The sequence below is a fragment of the Planococcus citri genome, chromosome 3 (genome assembly GCF_950023065.1).
Source record: "Planococcus citri chromosome 3, ihPlaCitr1.1, whole genome shotgun sequence".
NCBI classification, from domain to species: Eukaryota; Metazoa; Arthropoda; class Insecta; order Hemiptera; family Pseudococcidae; genus Planococcus; species Planococcus citri.
In genome coordinates, this window is record NC_088679.1 from 39985146 (window position 1) to 39994461 (window position 9316).

The 9316-nt window shown below is 32.5% G+C and overlaps 1 protein-coding gene across 6 annotated transcripts in view; it reads right to left on the reverse strand.

Annotated features, from left to right (window-relative positions):
- Window positions 1-2240, reverse strand: part of LOC135842100 (potassium voltage-gated channel protein Shaw-like) — a 137208-nt gene extending 134968 nt beyond the window's left edge. For 4 of the 6 annotated variants that reach the window (XM_065359446.1, XM_065359447.1, XM_065359449.1 and 1 more), the window contains exon 1: window positions 1771-2240. The gene's annotated coding sequence lies outside the window, so the exon portion shown is untranslated. The remainder of the gene's footprint in view (window positions 1-1770) is intronic. The other 2 variants (XM_065359450.1, XM_065359448.1) reach the window with 1 other exon arrangement.
- Between the last annotated feature and the right edge of the window lie 7076 nt (window positions 2241-9316).

Consider the following 9316-nt stretch of genomic DNA (forward strand, 5'->3'; position numbering starts at 1 on the left):
GGACGTTTTTTGAATCTCTTTTTTAAACACTTTTTAGATCCCCACCACAAACTTTCAAAACATCAGAAGTCTTCTCTTGTCAAATAAAATCCAAAATCCATTTTCAAAAGATACTATCCTAGCAGATTCTCGTGGATTTTAAATCTGCCAAAATCCAGATTCTCGAAAATCTGCCAAAATCAAAAATAAATCAAAATTGCATCAAATGAAGATAGAAAACTGAAAATTGGTTTATTCTCTATTTTCAATCGCCCTAATCGATTCGTGATGGCTTTGGGCTATTCTGGAGCCTTCAGTGAATTTGTGAATGTTCTAGTTTTATAAAAATGGCCATAAAAAGAGCCAGAAGGAGATTGATTACTCATTTGTCATTACTTATCTCGAATTTGTCGGGTTTAGGTACAGTCCTTTTGTTCATATTAGGCACAAATTTTCAAAATCTGTTTCTGTCAGTTCAAAATTCAAATCCAGATTTAAAAATCTGCTGCAGGCGGATTTCACATTTTAAAATTATAAGTAAAGTATTTTGTAATTTTCGAATGACTCTCATGGCCAAATATCTTTTCTCTTTTTTGAAAATAAGAAATTTTTTGATCGGTACAGAGACAGTATTTTTGTCAACAAATTGATAAAAAATCCTAATAAGCTCCTTAAGCTTAATTTCTTTCTTTTATTAAACTGGCTAATTGTTACTTACATAAAATCCAAGTCTACAAAGCCCAGTTACAGTGTTGTAAGTCAAAACTAAGGGTATCATCCTCCTCTTCCTTCCCCCCTCTTTCAGACAAAAATGACCTCAGAAAGAACTGATGTTTTCGATAAATAAAAAAAAATAAGTCTCTTAAGCTTTTGAATAGGTACTGCATGCATATTATACCTATACCTACCTACTCACTGTGTACCTGTATAAGGTACGTTCAACACATTCATACGCTATTCTTGAAAAAAATAAGCGTCCTATATAATATGAAATTCAAACGAATATCACTAACACCAACTTTAAGTCGAATGAATAACGTAGAAAGAACTCGAAGTAGGTTCTAGGTAGGTAGGTATACGTGGTTGACTAAATATTGCAAATTGGGGGCTCGCGTTTTGCTGCTGCGGTGGTACGACGAATAATCATTAAATATGTAAAGAGGGTGAAAAGCAAAGGAGTTATGAATATGAACCAGAAATCCAGCATACATTGTATGTATAATATGAACATACTAACAGAAGTGTATTCAACATGAAATAGCTATGCGAATAGATAATTTCTATTGTGTGGTCTTGTCAGTGTTTATATGGAACCCCTATTTGTGACGTTGATATAGCTGGGCAGTGATGCGGGGAAAAATGCAAAGTGCTGTGTGTAGTACGTGAATCCACACATAGTAAACTTTGTCAACTGAAATCTTATACCCTGTTTTTGATGATTACACGTTGCAAATCGTTTGAAAACTAGTCTAACGTCAGTTGTTGAAACAATTGAAACGGTATGTAGAGAGAGAGGGGGGATGTTATTTTTGTGTACATATTAGGGAAATGGGAAAAATGAATCCTTTTTTAAAATCCGGTTTACTGTAGTGCTTATTAAATTTTAATCAATTTAACACCGACGTTTTTGTGAAAAAATACCAAAATTTTCATTTGAAAAATAATTATTAAAATTTGTACTTATTCAATTTAATTTTTTTTATCAATTTTCTAATTTTTTGTTACCTATTTAGTATCGAAAATTAGAACACACTCGAGTATTTAGTGAAAATAAATAAAAATTAAACTTACCCAAAAAAAACACAAGAACAAGTAATATTATTAAGCCAGGAATGGGTACTTAAAACACTAACACTTGCATTTTTAATGGTCACACCGTCATAATTATCGCGAAAATGATACAAAAAACCACACCAAAAAAAAAAACAAAAAAAAACGAACGAATCGAAGTACCACGTGGATGATTACGTCTGCGTCAGCAAAAACTGAAAATAAATTTAATCTCGAGTATAGAACACCGCCACCATTTAGAAATCAATTAACACGACAGATAAGTGGGATTTATTTTTTGTTGGACGTCGCACGTGGTTACTGGAGAAGAGAAAAATGAAGCGAGGACCGATCTGTTGGAAGGGATCTACATAAACTGTTTAGTCTTGGACTTAAATGACGCCTAAAACCGAAGGAAAATTTCGACTTCATAATGTGAAGCTGTTGCTATAGTAACGGCAGAGAAACCGCAGAAAGACCGTGGTACAGGTGCACTGTTAAAATAATAAAAACAGTTTATTCCTGTATATTTTTTTCCTGTATCGGGATCGCGAGCCGAAGGTGGTGGTAGGAATTTTTTTTATTTACACGCATCATCTGATTAATATGGGTGTACTGAGTGCTCTATGAATGAAGAAAACTCTAACGAAGCTTTTTTTTCCTCAGCGAACTGTGCTTTATAATTAATCACCACGCAGATATCGAGTTACACGAGATGCATGTTTTTCTCTCGAAAAGGTGCTGGCCTTTCATTAAATAACATCGAATGGGATGCAAAAGAGCAGGCTTTCTACCAGTTGGTTAGCAAGTGAAGGAATTGCGAAGGTAGAGTTTATGCTAAGAGAAATCAGTTTCCAGTGTGAGTTCATTTTGTTGGGTGAAAATATGTATCATATTCTGAGAAGGTGTTGATTTTTCCTATTTTCTAATTTACTGTGTGTGTGTGTTCTTCAATTATGATAGGTAGGTAGCGAGTAGCTACAATTTAATTATAAAAGGTACCTATTCAGAATGTCTATGTACATACATACATATACATAATTATGCAATATGTTGCTTAGGAATTGTTTTATGTTATTTCTCCATCTTGCTTGTAGTTGAAGTAAGATAGGCAAACAAAGTTCATGTGTTAAGTCTGTAGAAATAATTTACCTTATATATGTAACCTGTGTACGATTAACAAAAAAAAAAAAAAAAAAACAAAGCTGCGATCCAGAAAATTTTTAAATCCCTGGGAAACCTTACATCTTTTACAAGTAATTTCAATTTTCAATGGTAGTATAATGGAACCTGAGCTATGTACATAGATTATAACAGAATAGAACGTCATCTACGATCATTCTCTTGCTTTTTACCTTGTTTTTTGTGAAAAGAAACATACAGTTTGAACAGGAAATTAAGAAAATTATCAAAGTAAAACACTCTTTTTTAATTTCAGTTTTAATAACATAATTCGATTTAGATGTTGGACTTTAGTTTCCAGTTTTGAACATTTTGATACAGAATTAATTCGATTGAAATTTATGTTGAGCCTATTAAAATGGACCTGGACCAGCATTGTAAACAATATTCAATTGGAAAGGTACTCGTATTTTTCGACTTACAGAGCAACAAAGAAATTGACAAAAATACTCGAGTCTTAAAAAATTATGTTTTAGTACCACCATCAAAAATCTAAAAAAAAATTGTTTTCTTATAGCTGAGGGTTGGTCATGCATATTTTCTGCAGACATATCGACAGTATAGGTACCCATCAATTTGCAGACAGACCTTCACTTTTCAAAAGTGGGTACCTCGGTAGGTACGTCTTCCATTTAAAAATAAGTATGTGCCTACATTTTTAAGCTATGCATCTCTGTCGAAATTTTACAATACATTATGAGAAGTAAAAATTATGGGTTCTCGAAGCAATCTATTTTAAACAATTATAATATATACTAATATTTACATGGGATCATAATATGAAGGTTGTTTCTATGTACATATATGGAAAATAAACTCTGTAGGTACTAAGTTCATTTACTTCGTAACCAAAAGAAAAATAAAAACTTGCAATTAACAATTTAAAAAGGTGTAGGTACATACTGGTGTACTGATATATTTTTTCTCTTCAAGTAATCAATTTCATACATCGACTGTCATCATTTTCATATCATTAGTCGTCTTCTGCAAACATAAACTTGAGTAGGTAAAGGTATATAATTCTAGTTTCTATGCACTTACGTAACACGGAAAAGCAACTCTTTCAAAATTGAGAATAAAAGCTGAATTTCTCACCTTCTGATTCATCATCGGAACCACCACGTTGGTTGAATACCGCTGGAAAAAGTTGTGAAATTAAAGTTTTAGAATTGATATAGGCCTTTTTATTATAGTTATACATATACCAACTTGGTTAATAAGAAAATTCTGAATTTCTTACCTGTATTCGCAGTTCCATGATTATCTACAAGCATTTAGGTAAGTAAGTGTATGAAAATTGGGATACAATTTTTTTATTAGGCAAGCAAAGTTATACCACATCAACGGTGAATCACAAAAAAAAAGTCGGAGGATTTTCAGTTGAATGTCACCACAAGCGCCCAAGAGATATTTTCAACCTCGAAGGTACATATTATTGAAGGGGCAACGTATGTAGTTCCTCAGAGAAAAGGCATTTTGGAAAGAATTATGTTTTTTTCACTGTACAACTAATCTAGGTAATTTTCAAAAAAAAAAGTTCAATTCCAATACCTACTTGATAATCGATATTTTGCGTCAAATTGCATGAGCTCTTCTTCGTCGATAAATAGGTAGGTACATAGCTATCTTTTGGAATTAGACCATTTTTTCCAAACCTGATTTGGGTAGAAGCTAGAGTAAAAAAGAACAACGATTTTTCCAAAAATGTCTTTTCTTTGAGGGTCCATCTACCTTCTAGAGACATCTCAAAACTAACCATTTTTCTGGGTGACTCAAATCAAAATGGAGTCGACATTTTTTTTCATGATCCACTTTTCTGCGCATAGAAGAAAACTTTAAAATTTATCATGATGAATTCGAATTTCTTACCCGGGCTGTAAATTATGCCTTCGTCGTCAGCTTCAATCGTGAAAAATTAAGGTAAGGTATTATTGACTGATGAGTAAAATTATACATCTTTAATTGTTAATAGTTGTGACGAAATAATACTTAATGACGATACTGTAATTGGGTTTTGATTGCAAACTCTTGAATCATCAAGTAAGCACCATACCTATCTTATTCACAAAATAACTGCGTACAAATGCCCAAAAATCGCATGCTTAGCTGTATTTTTGATTTCGCATGGGGTGCAGAGTTGAGAAAAGTTAAAAGAATTCTGGTTCATTGGTTAACATTTTTCACACATAGCTACCATAAAAATTTATGTTATGGTAGGATTTTATAAACTAGTGAAAATTTTCATATGTATTTAGAGTAGGTAGGTATATCTAAGAGAATAACGCAGCAAAAAAATATTGTTTATAAATTTTTGTCCCACCTCCCCTTATACTCGTACTTCCATCAGGATATTTCAGACAGACTTGAGCGTTTATTTCAAAATCTGAACCAAAACCGAAACCTTTAGAAATACCTTTTATTTATTCAAGGAATTCTTACATTCAGTTGCTTCTTGACCAGCTGGAAATAAAACAGAATAAATCAGTCTTGGTTTAAAATTTAAAATTGAAGAATTGAATTTATTCAATGAATAAAGAAAATTTCTTACGTTCATAATCGTCTTCGTCTTCTTCTTCTCCTTCGCCTTCTCCTTCTTGTTGTTGCTGCACTTCCTCTTCTTCTTCCTCTTCTTCCTCCTCTTCTTCTTCTTCTTCTCTTTCTTCTTCTTCGTCTTCTTCTTCTTCATCTGTAAACAGTGATTTTTTTAAAAGTAAAAATACGTACAACGAAAAAATTTTGAGCTAAAATGTAATATGAGGTGCAGTGACAGCGTGAGCGTAGATAATATTCCAAAAGTAACCAACCAATCTGTATGAGACTTTCAGGGTACTTATTTTGGAGATTTTGTACATACAACATATATCGAAAGAACACCACTCTAAAAATTTTCAAATTGGAATACGAATCAATTCAATTTTTTATTTTTATCTAGCTTACAAATAATATCAAAATTCTATCTAAATGAGATTGAAAGCTGATGTTTTCATTTGCATCATATTATTGATTTTCAAATCAAAATAAAGGGGCCTCAAGCAATTTCCTGAATTCTCAATTCGGAAACAATTCCATCAACTTGGCCGAAATGAAATTTTATGCAGTTCGCCGTATAAACTCGGGAGTACCTAATTTGTACTCGTAACCCCTTCCATCAATTTGAGGACAATTTTTCAATACCTATCTCCATCAATACAGTACTTATCTAGATTAGGTAACTATTATTTTTCTTCAATAATAAATTTTTGCCGGAAAAAATTGAACAAAAAATGAATCGACCTATCTAACTCATTTTAATTGCAAAAGAATAAAAATTCAAGGCGTAGGAAGTTGCTTGCAAGTACCTACTTTTCAGCCTCAACGAAAAATGTCTGATGATTTCCTTTCTGAGACGTTTTTGTTTTGTTAATTCTTTGAACAAAATGTTCAATTTTATGATATATAGCTTACCTATATTTAACCAATTGATTAATTGATGTATAAAAATTAAACGCGTATGCAAAATTGAGATAATAGTGAGATTGCTTACCATCGGATTCACCTTTCACGAAAGTAATCGTACGAGTACATAAACCTGTTTTTAAAAAAATATGTCCAAGAGTATAATCGTACATTCAGTAAAATAAAATAAAAGTAAGTAGGTATACTTGTCATATTCGGGCTTATAAATTAGCCCCAATGCATTTTGCACTCACCTAAAATCAAGAACAAAATAACGAATACATTCTTGCTCGTGTTCAACATTTTGACAGTCTACTACTTGAATGTAAAATGACACTTTTAGGCAAATGATAAAGTTATGGCAGCCGAATGTAAAATTTATGTGTGAAACACTCGCGATGAACGAATTCATTTAAAGTAAATTTCAGACACATTTTTTGTTCATAGTTTATGTGGACGTATTACGCGCATTGTTGACTCAAGTTTCGTTTCTTGATACATAGAAGAATATGTTGATGAGCGCACCTCCGTCAAAAGCAGAAGGTTTACAATGAATCACATAGATACTCTCACGGTTGACATTTCGTCGGGTATCGGCATGTGAACAAATCTTACTACTTAAAGAGTAAACACACACGTAAAACAATAGGCAGAATATTCATCGCATTTTTCTGTATGTAGGTATAGGTACCTGTGCTTGCAATAGGTAGGTACTTCTGAAAAACATTTAGCATGAATCGTTGTAACGTTCTTGATCAAACAAAAAAAAATCACATGCACGGCGGCGTAGGTATTGTTCCTTTAGATTTGAATAACAAGGTTTTCAAATGAAAACTCAAATGGATCGCGAAAAAAAAACAGGATTTTGACAAAATTTCGTGGAGATGGGCTTTATTTCGCATTGACACTTCACAGTCACGTATAGAAATTAATTCTTACCTATTGTATGTATGTAATTAGGATAGATAGTTGGGTTTAGGTAACTTGATCATAAATCAAAATGGATTTCTAAAAAAAAAATACTCAAAGTTGGGTAGTTGAAATTTTAAGAAAAATATCAAATCCACCAAGTTTATGCATTGATTAATCTTCCAAATTCCAATTTCACACAAAAAGTACGTGATCTTAACACTTAAAATTGTATATTGTCCGTTTTCTAGATAATTTTTGATAACCTTTTTCAAAATCTGTTCGTATCTACCTTTGTTCATCAATTGGCAAATCAGGCCAAAACTATTGCAATCAAATTTCTGAGAGGTGTTCGACCCTTCAATTTTCAGAATAGGTATACGATACTTCGCTTTCATCACTGTATAAAATGAATTGCGAAAGATTTGCATTTAATAAAATCCGAAGTCCATACTTCGTGATTTTTCCTTCAAATGTGAGAGTTGGCAACTTTATTCACAATAGTATAATTTGAGCTGCTGTTTATCATGAGAAGGATTATTCTGATACCAATATCTCGTAGTACATACGACTAACAAGTACCTACGTACTACGTAGGTAGAGGTACTAAACGAAGAAAAATATTACGTATATAATTCGATTAAGCACGTTACATAGCTTGCTTTCAAGTAATATATGCACGAATTTAATACCCAATTTTGGAACAAAAGCTCGTTTCACTACTTACTGTATAGCAGCGAACATACAGCTCATCAATCTCGTTTCAATAAACATAACAAACGAAATCATGGTTCAGATTACATCAATCTTTATTAACCTCAAATAGGAAGAAATATTTTTCCGATGCGAGATTTTTTTTCGCTGAAAAAAATATATATATCTCCTAGGTAACTAGGAAGGGACGTTATTCGTAAATATTTTTTGAAGCACGTTTTAAAAGCAGATTACCTAATGAGATTTACGTCGAGTATATTCGTCTGTTTCGCCAAATCCAAACACAAATACAACAAAAGCCGACTGAAAAGACGGCTCAAGTTGAAGAATTATAGGGAAGAAAGCTCGATATAATATAAATTGGTTATTAGATACGTTTTAAAAAGCTTATTCATTTCCGCGAGAAATTACGAACACGAAGAAGAATACTAAACTTTCAGGAGATGGTGCGTAGGTATAGCTACAAGTAGGTACAAATTCCGAGAAATAAAACGACGACATCCAATGGCAAATAAAGTAAATAGAATAATATATCAAGGAAGCTAGAAGATGTTTTACAAAAGAAGTACTCACGTAAAATGCCTTCAGGCTCAAAAATTGGTGTGAATTTTTAATCGCTTTCGATCGAAATGTAACTGTTGAAGAATGCTAAATTCAATTTAAGTAAGAAAATGCTTTTTAGTAAATGTAGGTAGGTACCTCTACCTACCTAGGCGTGAAGCGTGTTGTGCTTACTTCCGAGTATATAGGTACATGCTATCTGTAACTTGAAAGCTTCCTGTTTGATGTTTCTCCAAGATTTATGATTAGATACATCTTTCGTGAATATTTTGAAACAATTGATAAGTTCCTATGTGCTTTGAATAATAATTTTTTTGTGATAGCGCGTTATACATTCCTTTACTACTCGAATTTTAAGAAGTATAGGCCTAAGTTATTTTTTTTCATAATACATACATGCAATGCACTCAATGTTTGCTCACTGTAGGTATGGTATGTAGTAGGTACTCATGCTCCCTATGCTGTAATAACACATTTTCGACGCACGTACTACACATATGAAGGGTGATATTCCAAAACTCGCTTTGTCCATTTTTATCAAAGTTGGGTTTTCAGTGGTACCTGGTAGATGGAGTATTAACTCGCATTCCTACATCATCAACCTACCAAAATGAGGTGTTAAACTCACCTAAATAGCCAATTCACTAAAAATTTAAAAAAAAATAACGTTCCAAAACGCGTTTTGTCCATTTTTATTGAAATTTTTTTCAGCAGTATTTAGTGGATGAAATGTATACCTACACTCCTACATCATAAATCCACCCAA